This window comes from Ipomoea triloba, chromosome 14 (genome assembly GCF_003576645.1).
Source record: "Ipomoea triloba cultivar NCNSP0323 chromosome 14, ASM357664v1".
Lineage (NCBI taxonomy): Eukaryota > Viridiplantae > Streptophyta > Magnoliopsida > Solanales > Convolvulaceae > Ipomoea > Ipomoea triloba.
In genome coordinates, this window is record NC_044929.1 from 14,956,943 (window position 1) to 14,977,162 (window position 20,220).

Sequence of the window (20,220 nt, forward strand, 5' to 3'; positions counted from 1 at the left end):
TTTAAACGGAAAAGGCAAGGCAATGAGGGTTTCGTTCATTGCAAGGTGGACATGAGTTAAGCCTAAAGTCATGTCAAATGGAACTTTTTGAAGGTTATAATGCTTAGAATGAGATTTTGTTCCCACTAGGTCAACCTGGTGATAGAGTGTGCAACCACTATTAAGTTTACTATCCTAGATAATGGAACCAAAGCAGGCCATATCACTCCTCAAAGAGGATTGCGACAAGGTGATCCATTGTCCCCGTACATATTCATCTTGGTTGCATAAGGATTAAGTTGATTGAGAAAGCTGGAGGTAGAGGAAACTTGCATGGAGTTGTCGTAGCTAGAAATTCCCCTAAGGTTACTCATCGTCGTTTCGCATATGATAGTTGTTTCTTTTTCATTCAAGGTTAACTCCCATGAAGCCTATAATTTCAAAGCTATTATTGATGTTTATACTACTGCTATTGGGCATCAGTCTATTTAACTTTGATAAGTCTATTGTTTTTTTTTTTTAAAACAGATAAGTCTATTGTTACTTTTAGTCTTAATGTTCCAAATGATATGAGAGGGTTGGTGAGTAATATTATTGAGATTATAAGGGAGGGTAACTCTAGGAACTATCTAGGATTACCTTCATTGGTGGGGTGTAACAAGAGGGAGATATTGGGATTCATAAAAAAAATGTTAATTGAATACAAAGTTGGAACCATAGATTTCTGTCTAAAGTCGGGGAGAGAAAATTTACTAAAAATGTGATACAAGTGATTCCACCTATGCAATGGGTGTTTTTCTTGTTCCTGTGAGCAGTGTGAAGGAAGTAAAGGTAGTGATGAATACTTACTAGTGGGGAGGGGACAATAGAGGTAGCAATGAATACTTACTAGTGGGGAGGGGACAATAGAGGTAGCAGAGAAATTAGGTGGAAGTCGTGGCATAAACTGTGTACTCCAAAAAAAAATAAAAAATTGGAGGGGGGATATTGGGTTTTCGTAAGTTAATGGAATTTAACATTCCTAGAGTAAACAGGATTGGAAGATCGTCAATAACCCTCATCCTCTGACAGCAAGAATCCTCAAATGTTGTTATTTTCCTACTTCTTCTTTTCTTGTTGCCAACATGGGAAACAACACATCCTTTATTTGGAGCAGCCTATTTTAGACTAAGGACATAATCCAAAGGTGTACTAGATAGAGGATGGGGATGGTGATTCCATTTCTATATGGAGAGATAGATAGATCCCTCATCAAATGGAGACAAACCATTTCTTATATCTTGAGTATGAGTCAATTGCATCTCTTCTAAAAACAAATGTTAAGGAATGGACAAGGAGGTAATACAAGACATTTTTACACAAAAAGATGTCAATATGATCTTAAGTATCTCCCTTTTTGTTGAAGCAAGATACGATAAGTAAATATGGACCAATAATGATAATGGGAACTTCTTGGTGAAGAGTTGCTATAGAGCCTTGGTTGGTGAATTGCCACAGTTCGATGCTACCAAATGGGCTATTTTCTGGAAATTAAAGTTGCCTCTAAGGGTCAAGACATTCTTCTGGTCAGCTATACAGGTAGGGCAAGGAGTTAATTATGCATGTCTTGGTAGAATGTCAAATTGCAAAGACAACTTGGAGCTTTTTCAATCACCATATCCTCCAACTAATATGATTTCATTTGTAGATTGGGTGGATAGAACTCTCAATATTTCGCATAACGATTATATATGCACTTTTGTGATGTATTGCTGGAGTTTATGGAAAGCTAGAAATGACATTGTATGGAACAATTGAACTACCAATGTAATGCTTATTGCAAAAAGAGTGAGTATAATATCTTCAAGCTTAGAAAGTAGTGGTTGTGGGCCAATTCCTTGAGGTGCCAATAACGCCTAACCCTATGGTGAAATGAGAGAAACCTCATTCTAGATAGACAAAACTCAATATTGATATAGCTTTGGAAGTGGCTAATAATAATATGGGGTTTAGATGGGTGCTTAGAGATGATACCGTTCATTTATTGCAGCAGAGTGTTTGCCGTGTAGAGGTTTTTTTACTCTAAGAGAAGCAGAAACAATGATAGTTCGAGAAGCTATAAGTTGGCTTAAACTCCATTGTTTCAATCAGGTCCAAGTTGAAACATAAGCACTTCTTGTTGTCCAGAATCTTAATGCTCTTAGTGTGTGTCCTCCTTTGATCTTTTGCTATTATAAGTCAACTTTTGCAAGTGAATATCTATTTTGTTAAGTGGTCTACGAATAGAATTGCCCAGGAATCTCTTTCTCAGTCAGACTGCGTAGAGTGGTTCTTTAATCCTCACCTTTCCTTTGTAATGACCTTATTTTGGATGGTGCTTAATATATCTCTTCTATTTTCTTCCAAAAAACAAACAAACAAACAAACCAAAAATAAAAACAAAAAAAAACAAAAAAAAAAANCGTGGATGTGTTGTGTACCCCACGTGTGAATTAAACGTGGATGTGTTGTGTACCCCACGTGAGAATTAAAAAGTGGATGTGTTGTGTACCCCACTTGTGAATTAAAGGTGGATGTGTTGTGTACCCCACCTGTGAATTAATGGTGGGAGTTGTGTACCCCACGGGTGATGTGCGAGAGCTAACTGTCGGGTGTCCTAACAGTTGTGTGGGCGTTGTGTACCCCACGGGTGAATTAATGGCTGTGTTATGTGCCGAAATTACTGATGTAATGCGAAATTTGCTTGTTGTTAGACTGCTTGCAGGTAGACTGCGATTGCTGGGTAACGTTTACCTTACCTTATTGTATTACTAATTGTGGTTTCGAAAACCTTTGTTTATTTTCGAGTGATCATGGATATCCTTACTTAGCCGTCGCGCTAACTACACTTTGTTGTGTCATTTATTAGATGCAGTCTAGCGTGGGCCCCTATGGCCGATGAGCTCTGAATAGGATGGGAGTCGAGGTTGAAGATTACTCTATCCTAGAATAGACACTCTGGAAGGATTATTTCCATATGTACATATCTGGATATTGATATGGTTATTTGAGGTTGTAAGTTTAGCCTTAGCGTTTAGGTATAGGAAAGATACCTAAGCGTGGCGGTAACACCCAGTTTTCTGCTGGTTAGACGCTTCCGCAATGTATTATATTTTAAGGATTTTGTAATAAATCCAAGATGTGAAAATTGGGGTGTTACAAATATTTAATAAAGTATAGTATTATCTGAGTACAAGAATTTGCCTCCCCCACATTCTACAACATGCCTACCACTTATACTCCAGGTGCAACGACTCCTCTTTTATGAGTTGTAACGGAAAGCATGATGGTGAGCCTTCAATGTATGATAGTGGAGCCGTTGATAATAACTCTTCTCTTCAATGTGCAGTCCTTGCGTAACTAGTGGCCGTTTGTCTTCTTTCGGGTCAGTGCTTGTGGTTCGAGCCGGTGCTGCTTGCCCAATTACTCTGTCAGGGACTTACAGTGATAATTAGTGATGTATAAAGGCAGAATTACTTGGTGAAATTCTCTCCCTCTCATTCTGTTTAAATTTAAGTTTATAAGAGTTAAAAATGCATGTTGGAAAAGGTTACGGGTTTCCTAAAAGGACGTTTCACGTTCCTAAAGAGATTTCTATTCCTAAAAGGAAGTTTTCTATTCACATTACCCAGGAAAACTCTAGGGATAATAAGGTTTTCAAGTCTGTAAGGGCTGCATATTTACTAACAGAAAACTATTTTCTGTTTTCTGTTGTTTAATTTTTTAGTTTTCATCCTCAGTTTTCCCTTCTCTATTTTCTGTTTAGAAAACTTGTTTACTAACACTTATTTTTTCAAATTTATTTTTTTAGATTAACGTTATAAAATTAACATAAGTTTAATTTCGAATGATTTTTAGACTTTATATTTAAAATATTTGAAAATATATTTAGTTTAAATAGAATAAATATAATTTTCACTTTTAAGTCCAATATATGTAAAATTTTTACATTTGATATCCGAACCAAATTTATTTATTTTTGTATATAACATAACTAATAACGTGTTAAGTTCACATAAAATTTAGTTTAGATAATATTTTTTTTGAGCTAATATTTAAAATATTTTTTGATATATTCATTTGAATGACATGTATATAATATATAATTTTTATTTTGAATTCTAATATAATAATATATGTAAAATTTTGATATCCGATATTTGAACCAAACTTGTATCTAATATAACATAATTAAAAATATCTGAACCAATAATCAGTTAAGTTCAATCAAAATATAAAACGTGGTATAGATTTCAATTTTTAATTTTGATAATGTGAATGATGTATAATTTTAAGCATAAGCAAATAAGTTATGTTTAAATGAGTAATGCAAGTATAAAAGATAGAAGATGATGATAAGTAAAAGAAGATGATAATGAATGTAATCATAGTAATAAATAAATATGTAAGTAGATAATTGTAAGAATGTGGTTACGGTGACTAATAGTCTAATAGATGATAGATGATTCTGTTTTTCATTTAGAAAACAGTTTTTAATAGTGTTTCAGTTTTCTAACAAACTGAAAAATTGTTTCATGTTTTCAAAATAGAAAATTGTGCTAGTAAACATGTTTTCTGTTCTCTGTTCTCCAATTTTCCAAATTTTCAGAAAACTGAAGAAAATTTCCTATTAGTAAACGGGCCCTAAGTTTTCCAATCTCAATATCATCAGGATGTGATTAAGGTATACAGATCAGAGAGGTGAATCATTCTTGATTTATTCGGTCTAGAGATTATATCTCCAATGGAATCAAATACGTTTTTATCCTTATTCTTGTTTTAATTAAAAATCCATAATCATGAACATTGTTTGGTTGATTAATTTAATTTACATGCGGTTCATTGTTATTTGTGCTTCCGCATTCAAGTTATATATATATAGCGCATAAAGATTGTGATTAACAAGTTCCAATGGAGGTAGTATTGACTCTTTGTGCTTGAGTCAGTAGTACTAAAATATCCACAGTCCACAATATAATTTACCGTCTAACTCAATCAAGTGGCCCACCATGTAGAGACGAGAGCAAGCCAACATATTGAGAATAATGGTCAAAAAGACGCTCCAACTTATATACATGTGTGTTTGCAAATCAACCAAAAATATTAATAATATGAATAATTCTATAATATATATATATAATCTTTTGATTAATTCAAGTAAAGCATATGTCATAATTTTTAGTCATTTCATTTTTTACTTTAATAAATTCTAAATGAAAATGCTATATTTTTGAGAATGCATTTTTCAATATTTACGGAGTAGTATGTTTACAGAAGTCGTGTTCATTAATTACATGTGCCTACATACTGACCAACACACTTCATTTGTATTGACTTTGTACATCTGTTCCTTTGAATTTCCTATTGCCCTTCCAGAAGGTTTGACCAAACTTCCTAGTATAGTAGTACAATTCATCAATATGGTTGGTTGTTGATATGTTTTTTAGTAGGACCAAAATTTGTTGGCTCTGTCTTGAGACTTGAGAGCTGTAAGACTTGTTTATCATTAACTCATTAAGGGAATGAAAAATAACATATATATTGTCACGAAATTTATATAGTAAATTTTATATGTTTAGATATAAGTATTAAAAATTCATCTAATATTTTAATTTATGAAAAGGTTCACCCATCCGTTATTAAATATTTAAATGTGCGTTTTGGGTGAAACCCGTCTTATGACCCTAACCAACAAATGATGATCACAATGAGATAAATCAATCTAAGTTGATCATAGCTGACCAACTCAAATCGAGAAAGTAAATAGACAGCTTCTACAAGGAGTCAATCTTTGAACTTAGTAGAGTTGTATATATTATTTTAAACTTGATATGGATTATTATTATTATTATTATTGATTAGAAATGTTATTTTCTAGTTGGCTTAGAAATTTATAGTTACCAAGTTAAATGAAGTTCCCGAAAGTTACTTTACTGTTTGTACAGAAATGCTACTTCACTATTTTTACCATATGGTTGACCATGGATTTATCAATTTTCTAATAAATTCTACAGATTATTTATATGGATACTTAAAATAATAAAATTAAATCATTGCGATCATTATGGTGTGAACTTCTTGTAATCACCATATTTACTCTTGGTTTATTAAGAAGTAGAGGGAGTTGTTGTAAATACAAATATTTACATTTGTTGATATAATTCTTGAGTGTACTACTGTAAAGTTCACAATACTACTATCAAGTTTATAGAAAAATATTCAGACAAAAACTTTCAAGTTGCTCTCTTGATAAATTTCTTAGAAAAATAATATGTAAAATTTGACAATATCTAATATCTTAAAAGTTTTAGTTTGATTAACATTATTGCTTGATAAGGAAAATTATAAATTTTATGACAATGTGTGATGAAGAAAATTAACTTGATGGTCCAAATTAATTAACCCAAAATGAAGATTATGGACGAATTAATGTGAAGGGCAATGGAAATGTTTGAAAAGGACAACAAACTCATAATTTAATTAATTTAATTGCTATTAAAGGCTTGTTTAGTACAATAATAATCTTGCGTTTGTAAGATATAAAGCATGTCATGAATTAGACAATAATGTATCGTCTATTTATACAAGGCTTTCTAACAACTTCGCAGTGCAATTTGGGGGCCTCTTGTGTGGTTCAAGTGTTGACTCTGAACCTCCTGAGTCCATTGTCCAAGCCTGTTTAGCCAACCTCATGTCATGGCTGACTCCCGACAGCTTACCAACCCCTAGGTTAGCTTTTGAGGCTATCTTCGCTCTCTTAGCTTGGTCTTAGATTTGGGTCTCTATTGTTCGAATTTCTCTCCTTGAATCTAAATTACCTAGTCGATGTCTAGTATACCCATCAATGAGTTTTGCACACCTGAAATTGTGTTCAAAGTGTTTTTTATCTTTCTCATAATATGCAAGTTTTTAGTACAAGAACCCATATTTTAAACATATATGAGGTGAATTACAACGGAACATACATATAATGTTGGTATTCTCCATCCTATCATTCTTCTTATCTTATTTTCATACTTGTATTTTATTGTTGCTTTTATTTCCCAATTTAATATATATTCTATGTGGTACCTTACTAAGAATGCATGTCTACCTGTAAAAATGACCACAAGTTGATATTGAACTAATGACAAAGTCATTAGTTAGGATCAAGTTTTTCTTTTCTTTTCTTTAGGATCGAGAAACCCAAATCTTTATTTACATGACAATAATCTAAATTAGTTTTAACAATAGTGTATATTTCACATTATCGCTATAAACTTTACAATGTGCTATATAGTTTAAAACAAGAAGTTGGTGTTTAATTGGTTTGCTCATTTTAACTATCTCTTCTATCTTATGATTTTCACAATAGTAAGGTTAACTTATCTCTTATATTATTTTAGAGTTAATTCCATTTTTAGTTCTAGATTTATAAATGTGGCATTTCACTTTTAATCATTCTTTTGGTCCTAGTATTATTATGACATGATCATTTTTGGTCTTCCGTCAACAAAATAGTTGAAATGTTAAATACAAGGACCTTTCGATCTTTTTTTTTATTTGAAAAAAAATTCATAATTGAAAACCTAAATGCCCTTGTATTTTACAAAATTTAAACGATTTTGACAGTGGAGAACAAAAAATGGTCATGTCAAAATAATACTATGACCCAAGGGAGATGTTTTGAAAAAAGGACTAAATGTAAATTATCACTTATAAATATCTAGGACTAAAAATAGAATTAAGTGTATTATTTTATGTACTATTGAGGTCAACTATTTAAATTTTACTATTTTTATCAAATAATATTTCTTTCACCTACTCATATTCCTGTCCTTTGTTCAAATTTATCTATGTTCTCAAATGTGAGTTCGTCATGAATGATGTTGGCATGCTTTTTTTTCTTTTCTTTTGGGTGTTGACTATTTTAAAAAAATGTCAAAGAAAAACGTACCATCACTAGGTCACTACTATTGTATAATAACCCGTAAATCGATGTAGTAATCCGCAAATCACATAAGATATGTAAACTATACTAGGAAGTCCATATGTGACAGGTTCGACCTGAAGGATATTGACAATAATTAAACTCATGACCTTCATGTATAAGAATCATATTCCACCCACTCGTGCACCCATTCAAGGTATATAATTTTTCTTTATGACAATGAAAGTCCACACCTATTATCTGAGGATGTGCACTTGGTAATTTTAAATTTATAAATGTGTTTGTGCATATTTTAAAATTCATCAATATTTCAGGAGTAATTAAAGTAATGTATGATAACTATGATTTCTTGATCAAACTCATAAGTTAATATCGAGTTATTAGACATATAAAGATATAGATTATTTAATTGGTCCAACCCTATGTGATTTGCATGTTTGGTTGCCTTCTACTTCAACTATTTTTTTTTATACATTAAGGGTGTGTTTGGAAAGTAGGAAAATGACTTTTGAAAATGAGTCATTTTCCAGAAAATGAGTTCATTTTCGGTGTTTGAATGCACTCTGGAAAACTGTCTGTGTGTGTTTGGTTCATTTTCCGAAAAATGAGTGGAAAATGAGTAGAAATGCATAACTATATATTTTTATTTTTTTATTTAAAATATAAAAATATATAAACTAATAATATTTATTAGAAATTAGAAATAAATTTTTTTTAAAAAAACGTCGCACGAAACCATTTTCCGTTCCGAATTTTTTGCCCGGAAGTCATTTTCCGGAAAAATGAGCTCATTTTCCGTGGTCAACGGAAAATGTTTTCCGTTGACCACATTTTCCGGATGTTGCCAAACACTAAAAGCCCGGAAAATGATTTCCGGAAATCATTTTCCAAGATACCAAACACACCCTAAATTTTCGGAATAAGTCTCTGTTAGAATCCCTGCCCAACAATTGCTGAAGGAGCTAGCCATATACAAAATCGACGCAAATATAACGTTGGTTTTATACAAAATCAACGTCAAAACATTAATTAAAATTTTAAATTAATTTTAAAATGTTACAACGTCGATTATTTGTAATAACCGACGTCGTAACATATAAAAAATTAAAACTAAAAAATTGTACGACGTCGGTTAGATGTCTAACCGACGTCGTACAATTTTTAAAAAAGTTCAAATAAAATTTATTAATCTATATGATGCTGGTTAGATTTCTAACCGACGTCGTATAGAACCGTCCATTTTTTTTTAATTTTTAATTTTAGTTACGACGTTTGTTCTTTTAATGCCGTAATATTTTGTAATAAAAAAAACTTTACACATCTCTACGACGTCGGTTCGTCATCGTATAGGTTTAATATTTTTATAAAAATATAAAATCCACCCTATACGACATCGGTTTGTTGTTAACCGATACCGTATAGGATTAAAAAATAAATAAATATGCTACAGTGTCGGTTGTTTTGGACAACCAATGCCGTAGCTCTGAACATTTATTTCCAGGAGTATATCATACTAGTCTCCAATTTGTTTGGATAAACCCTTCTCCAATTTGTTTGGGACAACCGCAAACACCAGTAGATCATACTAGTCGCCGCCACCGCAAAAGATATCACCACAAAGACCACTACACCACCGTCGTTCTGTCCCCTTGGTTGGCACCACCGCACAACGCCTCGCCACCTCCCCCGCTTGTTACCCACCTCGTAGCAGCCGCCCCTGGTCATCGCACAGCTGGCCGCCGCCGCCCTCGATCGTCGCACAGTTGGCCGCCGTCGCACCCGGTCGTCGTACAGTTGGCCCTCGCCACCCCTGGTCGTTGCACAACTGGTCGCCAATCGCACACTGTATTAGGTAATAAAAATAATTCGTTTTTACTTATATTTTTAATTATTTGTTTATAAATTTTTAATTTTAATATTATATTTCGAATTTTAGGATTATATTTCAAATTCTAGGATTTTCTTTCTAATTTTAGAGTTATATTTCAAATTTTAGAGTTATATTTCAAATTTTAAGATTATATTTCGAATTTCAACAATTTAATGTATTTTAAGAATTTTTGTTTTTATTTTTCGAATTATTTTTAATTTATATCAAATTTTAAGACTTAATGTTAATATAGTCTATAATGTTAGCTAAATATAATTATATATTTATACCTACTAATATTGATAATAAGTTAGATATGTAGTTTACCCACTAATATTGTAATATGTTAGAATATGATATAATGCTACTCATTTCTTCTAATACAAAATACAAGTTCGAACTCAACTTTAAATATGATTAAAATTTGAAATATATTAACAACTTTAAGTATGATTATTTTAAATTATTATTGTTAAATTTAGTGTATTTTAGTATTTTATTGAATTGTAAATTATTTTGAGATTGTTTGCAGTCGTATTGTTATGAATTAATATCAATTTAGTATATTAATTTATAAATAAACTTTGTAGGTGATTAGTTAGATTCGAGATTTGTTTACCGACGTGGACAACTCTTAAGTGAGGTAAGATCTTTTTTTTTTTTATTTTCTTACAAACTTTCGACTTTCCCTTGTGCATCCGGTGATTGGCCACACCGAGGTCTATGTTTATTTATGTTTTCGGCTTTTTCACCGTGGTCTATGTTTATTTATTATATTTTTGGCTTTTTCTTGTGCATCTAGTGACTGGCCACACTGTGGTCTATGTTTATTTATATTTTCAGATTTTTCTTGTGCATCCGGTGATTAGTCATACCGTGGTCTATGTTTAAATTATTTTAGTTTATTATGATTATAGAAATTTGTTGAATTAGTGTTAACTTAAGTTTAATTAAAGTTAATATTATTTTAGATTGGCTTGTGATGGATAAAAGTTCGATGAATGCTTCTCGAATTAGTAAGGAATACGAAGACGAAGTTTAGAAAATTTATAGACTTTGCAAAGAATAACCTTTGGAATTGTAATGAGAGGTTCTTGTGTCCTTGTAAGAAATGTTGTAATCAGAATAGGTTATGTGAGGACGATATATTTGATGATCTAATCTGTAATGGGATTAATCTATATTATACAAAATGGATATGGCATAGTGAACGCTATGTGGCTACAACATCTAACATGAATGTTGACAACGAAGCAAATGAAGATGATGAGTCTGAAAATCAATTGGATGAAATGTTGCGCGATGTTGGAGAGGAGTTCACCAATCAGTCAATTGAGTTGGATGAATTATTGAATGGTTCAAAACTATTTTTGTGGCCGGGTTGTAGTAAATATACTCGAATATCTGTTGTATTAAAATTATTCAACTTGAAAGTTGGGAATAGGTGGAGTGACAAGAGATTTACTACGTTACTTGAAATATTAAAGGATATGCTTTCAGATGAACTTCCGAAGAGTACATATGATGTCAAGAAGATTTTGTGTCCCATGGGTATGGGATATAAAAAGATATATGCTTGCCCTAACGATTGCATATTGTTTAAGAATGATTATAAAGACTTGCATTCATGCCCAATATGTGGGGCATCTCGTTATAAAACAAGAGAGAATGTTGCTTGTAAAGTAAGTTTGAAAGGTAAAGTTTTGTGGTATCTCCCAATTTTCCCAAGATTTATTCGTATGTTTGCAAATTCAAGCGATGCGAAGAATTTAACATGGCATGTAGATCAAAGAATTTCTGATGGCAAGCTTCGACACCGGGCTGATTCTCCTCGATGGATAACATTTGATAATACATTCCCTGAATTTGGCCACGAGTCAAGAAATCTTAGACTTGGACTTTGTACTGATGGTATGAACACTATGGGAACCTAAGTAGCAAGCATAGCTCGTGGCATGTTATGTTGTAATTTATAATCTACCCCCTTGGTTGTGCATGAAACGCAAATATATATTATTGTGCTTGTTGATTTCTAGGCCAAAATAGCCAAGGAATGATAAAGATGTCTTCTTAACGCCTTTGGTTGATGACTTAAAGAAATTATGGGATGAAGGTGTGTTAGTGTTTAACGCATACCGAAAAGAGAATTTGAAGTTGCATGCAATGCTTTTTTGCACAATCAATGACTTTCAAGCCTATGGCAACCTGTCTGGATATAGTGTCAAAGGTCATAAGGCATGCCCCATATGTGAAGATAATACATATTATCATCAACTTATTCATGGTAGAAAGATAATTTACACGGGGCATCGGAGATTTCTTGATAAATTTCACCCTTATCGAAGATTAAAAAAGGCATTCAATGGGGTACAAGACTATACAAATGCTCACAACCATTGACTGAGAATCAAGTTTATGAACGAGTTGAATGCATCGATATTACTTTTGGTAAAACTCAAAAGCTTAAATCTCAAAGAGGTAAGAGGTCAAAATCTAATGTTGAGATACCTACAAATGAGAAGAGTCCATGGAAAAATAAATTTATATTCTTTGATCTTCCATAGTATTGATGTGATGCATATGGAGAAAATATATGTGATAATCTTGTTGGAACTCTTTAAATATAAAAGGTAAGACTAAAGATGGACTCAATGCTAGATTGGATTTGGTTGAAATGTATATACGACCTACATTACCTCTACGTTGCAGGGATAAGAAAACATATTTGCCTCCAGCTGCTCATACTTTATCAAGAAAGGAGAAAATAAGTTTTTGTGAGTGTTTATGTGGAGCGAAGGTACCACAATGGTATTCATCAAATATCAGAAGACTTGTTAATATACAAGATTTAAAGTTGGTGGGGTTGAAGTCTCATGATTGTTATGGCTTAATGCAACAACTATTGCCAGTTGCTGTTAGATGCATATTGCCTAAAAAGTTGAGATATACCATCATAAGACTTTGTTTGTTTTTCAATGTAATATGTGGGAAAGTTATTGATCCAGACAAATTAGATGAATTTCAAAATGGCATTATTGTTACACTATGTCAGCTAGAGATGTACTTTCCACCTTCATTTTTTGATATCATGGTTCATTTGCTTGTGCATTTGGTGAGACAGATCAGACAGTGTGGTCCAGCTTATTTAAGGTGGATGTACTCATTTGAATGGTACATAAAAGTATTAAAAGGTTATATGAGGAACTGATATAGGCCGGAAGCATCTATTGTTGAAAGCTATATTGCTGGGGAGGTTACTGAGTTTTGTATTGAATATTTGGCAAGGGTAGAGGCTATTGGTTTTTCTAAGTATCGACATGAAAGAAGAATTGCTGGTAAGGGTACTCGAGGTATCAAATTGCATCTTGAAGATGTTGAGTAGGCACACTTGTACATCTTGCATAATACAAGTAAAGTCGAACATATTTAGATGAACAAAAAACCTTGATTAGGGAGCAACATCCCAGAAAGACAGACATGTGGATTGTGGGCGAACATAATTTTACTTTTATTGGTTGGTTCAAGAATAAAATTCTTAGATATAATAATTCTTCTGAAACTGTACGATGCCTAGCTCATGGTCCTGGTATGGAAGTCATATGTTATAATGGATATGACATTAATGAGTTTTCTTTTTACACAAAAGCTCAAGATGAAATGAGCACTATGCAAAACAGTGGAGTTTCTTTGGTTGAAAATTCAATGCATTTCAATAGTTCAAAAGATGAAAACCTTGAGTTAGCAGAGTTGTCATATTACAGTGTGATTGAAGAAATATGGGAGGTTGATTATGTTTTGTTTAGGGTGTCGGTGTTCCGATGTAAATGTGTAGATAATAAACATGGTGTAAAAATTGATGAGTTAGGATTTACAGTTGTAGATCTTAATCGGGAAGGAGACAAAAATGAACCATTCATAATGGCATCCCAAACAAAACAAGTATTTTATGTTAGTGATCCTTGTGATAAAAAATGGTCAATTGTTCTTCATGAAAAGAGACAAATTACGTACTGGAGATGAGAATAAAGATGTTAGTTTTGAGATTGAGGAAATACCACCATTTTTCTTCAAGTTTATTGCTCGCTATTGTAGATAATGAGATAGATGAAGTGCATGCATCACGAGATGATCATCAAGAACGGATATGCGAGCATTGATTATTACATGTAATGCTTTAATTAAGTACTTATTGTGTTTTTAATTTTCTTATTGTAATACTTATATATATTTTTGTTTGCTAATAATTTTTCTTTCTAAATAGGTGTATGGATTCATCAAATGATGATGATACTACAGAAGATACTCATAATACTCAAGAGAGTGATACTACTGTTAATATAAGACATAAAATATATGTAAATACTTGGCAAAAGTATATTAATAATAACTATTAATTATTTATAAATTTATATACGTTTCCATTATCTGTTTAATGTCCTCACGTGGTCCTTGACCAATTGAATCAAACCAATAAATCTCATATAATAGAAGACATACCGCCATCAACATCCAATGCCCACTACAAATAAGTAGTTTATTAGTTTTAAGTATATAATATAGAATATAATAAAAGTATATTATATGACGCCAGATTTCAACATGCATAACTTCATTTACGTCCCACCAATGGAGAACATAAACTTTCATTTGCACACAACCATACTCACTTTAGTTCAGAATAGCCAGTATTTAGGATTACCTTCAGAGGATCCGCATGCGCATATCACTAGATTTATTCGAGCTTGTGGGATGTACAGACAGGAATGAGTTAGTGAAGAAATCATCAGATTGAAGTTATTCCCATTTTCAGTAATTGGAGAGGCAACACGTTGGTTAGAGTGTCAGGATGACCACCATTTTAGATCATGGCAGCAGCTACACAAAGAATTCATGAACGAGTTTTTCCCAATCACCAAGACTATGAGGATTAGGAGACATATCCAAGAATTCAATCAAGGTCGATTGGAGAGCTTGGGAGAAGCTTGGAGGAGATTTAAAGTTTTGAAAAGACAATACCCGCAAGATCTCATGCATCAATGGGATGCAATCAGCTCATTTTATGGAGGCTTGACTGATGAAGGGAAAATGCTCCTTGACTCATCTTCAAGTGGTGCGTTTGTCTCTTTAGCATTGCCAAAAGCGGAAGAACTAATAGAAAGGATTTCGAAAAACACCTCGTGTTGGTATGACCGAAGAGGAGAACATGGCGGCATGTACGAGATCAACAGTCACGTGGCAAACGAAGCAAAAATCAAAGCGATGAATCATGATATAAAAAAGCTGCAAGCTATGGAAGAAAAGATGGAAGGGAAATCGAAACCTTGCATGGCCTTAGCATTATATTGCAATATCTGCGGAGGACCGCATGACACCAACATATACACATCACCGTCTGCAGCTGAACATGTGGAGGCGGTTGATTATCAAAGGGGTCCTAACTATAATGCTTATGGAGGAAATCAGAGACAAAACAACAACTGGAAAGTTTATCCTACATTACTTGGCAATATTTTGAATGATTTGAATGGTTATATTGGTTAATGAAACATCATAGTACTATATCTCAATGTTATCTTCCATTATTTGTGATTGAATTAATAGATTGAATTCAAATTTTGAGCATGCTCAAAATTTGAATTCAATCTATTAATTCAATCACAAATAATGGAAGATAACATTGAGATATAGTACTATGATGTTTCATTAACCAATATAACCATTCAAATCATTCAAAATATTGCCAAGTAATGTAGAATAAACTTTCATCACTATATTCTTCAATCTACATAAATAACCATGAAAATAGATACAATAGGATGTTTTTACCTTGTTGTGATGTTTTAACCATTGATTTGTGTAGGAAAAGTGAAAAATAATGAACTTTTGTTCAAACCTTGACATGGAGGGTTGTTTTGGCGTGGAGAAGAAGAGGAATTTTGAGGTTTGGGGGTGCGAATTCGTGGTTTGGCCGAATGCATATATTCACGCCACTTTGTGGCGTTCACGTGGCCTTCACGCGTGTTTGGGCGCATGGATGGCTACTGGAATCCATCCAGGCGTCCTTCACGCGTGAATGACGCGTGGATGGTCTAGTTCGGGCTTTTCCTCCGGTTTTCGGTTTTTCCTTTCGCCTTTTGTCCGTTTCGGCCTTCCAGTAGCATTTTTCGGTCTTTAAACCTACAAATTAGTCTCCCAAAAACATGTACCAAGTAGAATACTAATGAAAACATTAAAACAAAACATAAAAACAATCATAAAACAATTATTAAACCTTGGGTTGTCTCCCAAGCAGCGCCACATTTTACGTCTCTAGCTAGACGCAATGTGCCTCTTTCCTTCTCAGCCATACTCCTTTGCAGTGGTTTGAAAGCATTTTGGCAACCAAGTATTCTTCCAGATTAGCTTTTCATTCTTCCATTTCAGCTTGATCTTGGTCCTTGTCTTGACTATTGCATTCAATTCTTCATCCTTCTTTCCCACTCTTTATTTTCCTTCCTTCTCGGTTTGTCCATCAAATCTCAAGGCGATTTCGCCCGAGCTTATGTCTATACGAGCATGGCAAGTAGCTAAAAATGGTCTACCGACTATCAAAGAGCCAAAGGGCTCATCTTTTCCCATTTTGCAAACGATAAAATCGACAGGCACTATAAATTTTCCTACTTTCACCAATACATCCTCCGCTAAACCTTCCAGATACCGTGTGCTTCCGTTGGCTAGGCGAAGTGTAATCCTCGTTGGTTTTAGACTAGGTAAGTTTAATCGTTCAAAAAAACTAGAAGGCATCAAGTTGATTGAAGCTTCGAGATTGGCTAGAGCATTCGGAAAATTCATGTCCTTTATAGAACAAGGGACTACCAAAGCTCCTGGGTCACCCTTCTTTACGGGGTAACCCGTAGTCATGCAAGCCGATATCTCTTTACTCAAACAAGCATAGTTATCACAAGCATCATCCTCAAACAATTCACGGCATTGCTTATCATTAAAGAATTTTTGAATAAAAGCATTAAATGTACCTTTCCTTGCTGTTTCCTTCTCTTTTGAAGTTTTGACTTTGCTCTGTTACGACTCACTGTTTTCAATTTGATCACAAGAGGTGATCTTGCCTTCCTTTCTCTTCATTGAAATTCTACAAGAAGCGTTTTCAGTGGTTGTTTCAAGGCTCGGACTACAAGAGGTAGTCTTTTCTTTTTCTTTCATTTTTTTTCTTCTCGCACTTGCATGTTCCACAGATTATGTCCATCGGATCGCATTCATCGTGCTTTTCTTCAACTGCTTCTATTGCATTAACTCTCTCCTTTAGATTGTTTTCCGTGTTACTGGGAAGTTGTCCATAATGTCTTTCGGACATCATCTTGAACATTTGAGATATTTGATTTTAAATAGTCTTGAGAGTGGCCTTTGATTCCTATCTTAGACTCGAGATTTCTTGTCTACTCTCCAGTGTAATTTCTTGCTTTAGATTGGCTCAATCATTCTTTAACTCCATAATTGTTCTCGTAAGTCTCTCGTCCATTTCTCTTATATCATCCCTTCTTTGTTGGGCGTAATCCAACTAAGAGTTGTACTGAGGTTTATAATGGGTCATTTGGCCTCCATTTTCTTGATTTTGACCATACGTAAGTCTTCCTATCTCATTTTGTCCATAAGTAGGTTTGTTTTCATAGTTGTACTGCGCTTTTGCTTGAAATCCTTCATTATTGTTGTTGTTCCACCCATCCCCTTGTTTCCAGTTGTTGTTCTGTCTCTGATTTCCTCCATAAGCATTATAGTTAGGACCCCTTTGATAATCAACCGCCTCCACATGTTCAGTTGTAGACGGTGATGTGCATATGTTGGTGTTGTGCGGTCCTCCGCAGATATTGCAATATGATACTAAGGTCATGCAAGGTTTCGATTTCCCTTCCATCTTTTCTACCATAGCTTGTAGCTTTTTGATCCCATGATTTATCGCTTCGATTTTTGCTTCGTTTGCCACGTGACTGTTGATCTCGTACATGCCGCCATGTTCTCCTCTTCGGTCATACCAACACGAGGTGTTTTTCGAAATCCTTTCTATTAGTTCTTCCGCTTCTGGCAATGCTAAAGAGACAAACGCACCACTTAAAGATGAGTCAAGGAGCATTTCCCCTTCATCAGTCAAGCCTCCATAAAATGAGCTGATTGCATCCCATGGATGCATGAGATCTTGCGGGCATTGTCTTTTTAAAACTTTAAATCTCCTCCAAGCTTCTCCCAAGCTCTCCAATCGACCTTGATTGAATTCTTGGATATGTCTCCTAATCCCCATAGTCTTGCTGATTGGGAAAAACTCGTTCATGAATTCTTTGTGTAGCTGCTGCCATGATCTAAAATGGTGGTCATCCTGACTCTCTAACCAACGTGCTGCCTCTCCAACTACTTAAAATGGGAATAACTTCAATCTGATGATTTCTTCACTAACTCCTTATTGTCTGTACATCCCGCAAGCTCGAATAAATTTAGTGATATGCGCATGCGGATCCTCTAAAGGTAATCCTAAATACTGGCTATTTTGAACTAAAGTGAGTATGGTCGGGTGCACGTGAAAGTTTACGTTCTCCATTGGTGGGACGTAAATGGAGTTATGCATGTTGAAATCTGGCGTCATATAATATACTTTTATTATATATTATATACTTAAAACTAATAAACTACTTATTTGTAGTCGGCATTGGATGTTGATGGCGGTAAGTCCTCTATTATATGAGATTTATTGGTTTGATTCAATTGGTCAAGGACCACGTGAGGACATTAAACAGATAATGGAAATGTATATAAATTTATAAATAATTAATAGTTATTATTAATATAGTTTTGCCAATTATTGACATATATTTTATGTCTTATATTAATAGGTGTGTAATTGCAACAAGCATGTTGAGTGGAAGGAAACAAAGTTGTTCACCAAAATGGATTACATATTCGGTAAATACTTCATACACTTTGTAAAACAAGCTTATTGTTTTTTATTAATAAAATTTCTTAAATGTATTGTAATTCAAATGTAGTATACTAAACAAAGAGGTAATACCAAATGTGGCTATTATGTAATGAAATTCATGTTTGAAATTGTTTCCAACCTATACAAAGTAATGAATAAGGCAAGTAATTTAATAAAATATCTTTTTCCTTTTAATTTTTAAAAATACTAGCTTATTTATTATTGATCTCTTTTGAACTTTGTAGGCTTTAGAAAACAAGGAAGTTGTCCTACACTCAACAAGTGATTGATGAAATTAGAGACACATAAGTTTATGTTTATTAGTTTGAAAAATTGTGTTATTTATTAGTTTCAAATTAATTTATGTTTATTAGATTGATGTTTATTAGTTTGATGAATTGATGTTGATGTTTTTTTTTGAAAAGGAATACTTAATTCATTAAATCTCCAACGAGACAGTCAACAAGAAAAAAAGGAGGGGAATCTAACCACTCCCCGCAACCTGACTCAGAAATGGCCTCCCTAGCAACAATGTGGGCGGCACAATTCGCAGATCGCCTAACAAACCCGAATTCGACATCATTAATCAGGGATGCCAATTCTTTAATATCATCAACTAAATAACCAAAAGCAGAATAAAAAGAATTACACTTTAAAGCATTAAACAAAAGTTGTGAATCAGTTTCCACATCCACACCCCCCATACCGGTGTCCTTGGACCAACTTAGGGCCTCTCGCATGCTCAGGGCCTCAGCTTGCTTAACATCAAACGAGCCCGCCACATGCACATTCTTCGCCGCAAGGAAAGTACCATCATCATCTCGAAGGACCCACCCAAGACCAATAACATTATGGCCCTGATGTATTGCGACATCCGTGTTTAGCTTGAGCTTACCCCGCTGCGGACGAATCCATCTATTCTCTCGCGCCTCACTGCTAGTAGCATGTGTACCCGAATTGTCCTGCGCTAGTCTCCAATTGTGTATGAAAGAGGTCGACCGCTGTATAACCATATTAGCATCAAAAGGGATGTTATTCCACACAAATTCGTTTCTACTATTCCATAACCCCTAGCACGTCAATATAAAGGAATCCAATTTATCACCATGCAATCCATTAATACAGCTAAAGAACCATGCAGGTATATTACTTACCTCATGACCACTAAAGCCCAATCTCATTGCCCTCCAAACTTTCCTTACTTCGCTACAGTTAGCAAAAAGGTGACAAGAACTTTCCTCCACCACCCTTAGGTGGTACATGCAAAGTCCATATTTTATTCCATGGTCTACCATCCCAAACTTGAACCGTGAGAGACCGGTAACAAGACTTAACCATATAATCACCTTTAATATCCCAATGCCAAGTCCATGTGTCTGGTGGTCTGCGACTTGTTCGTTCATCAAAGAGGCAACTGGAGCATAGAAAATTGACTCATGCAAAATTGTTTGAACATACGGATTA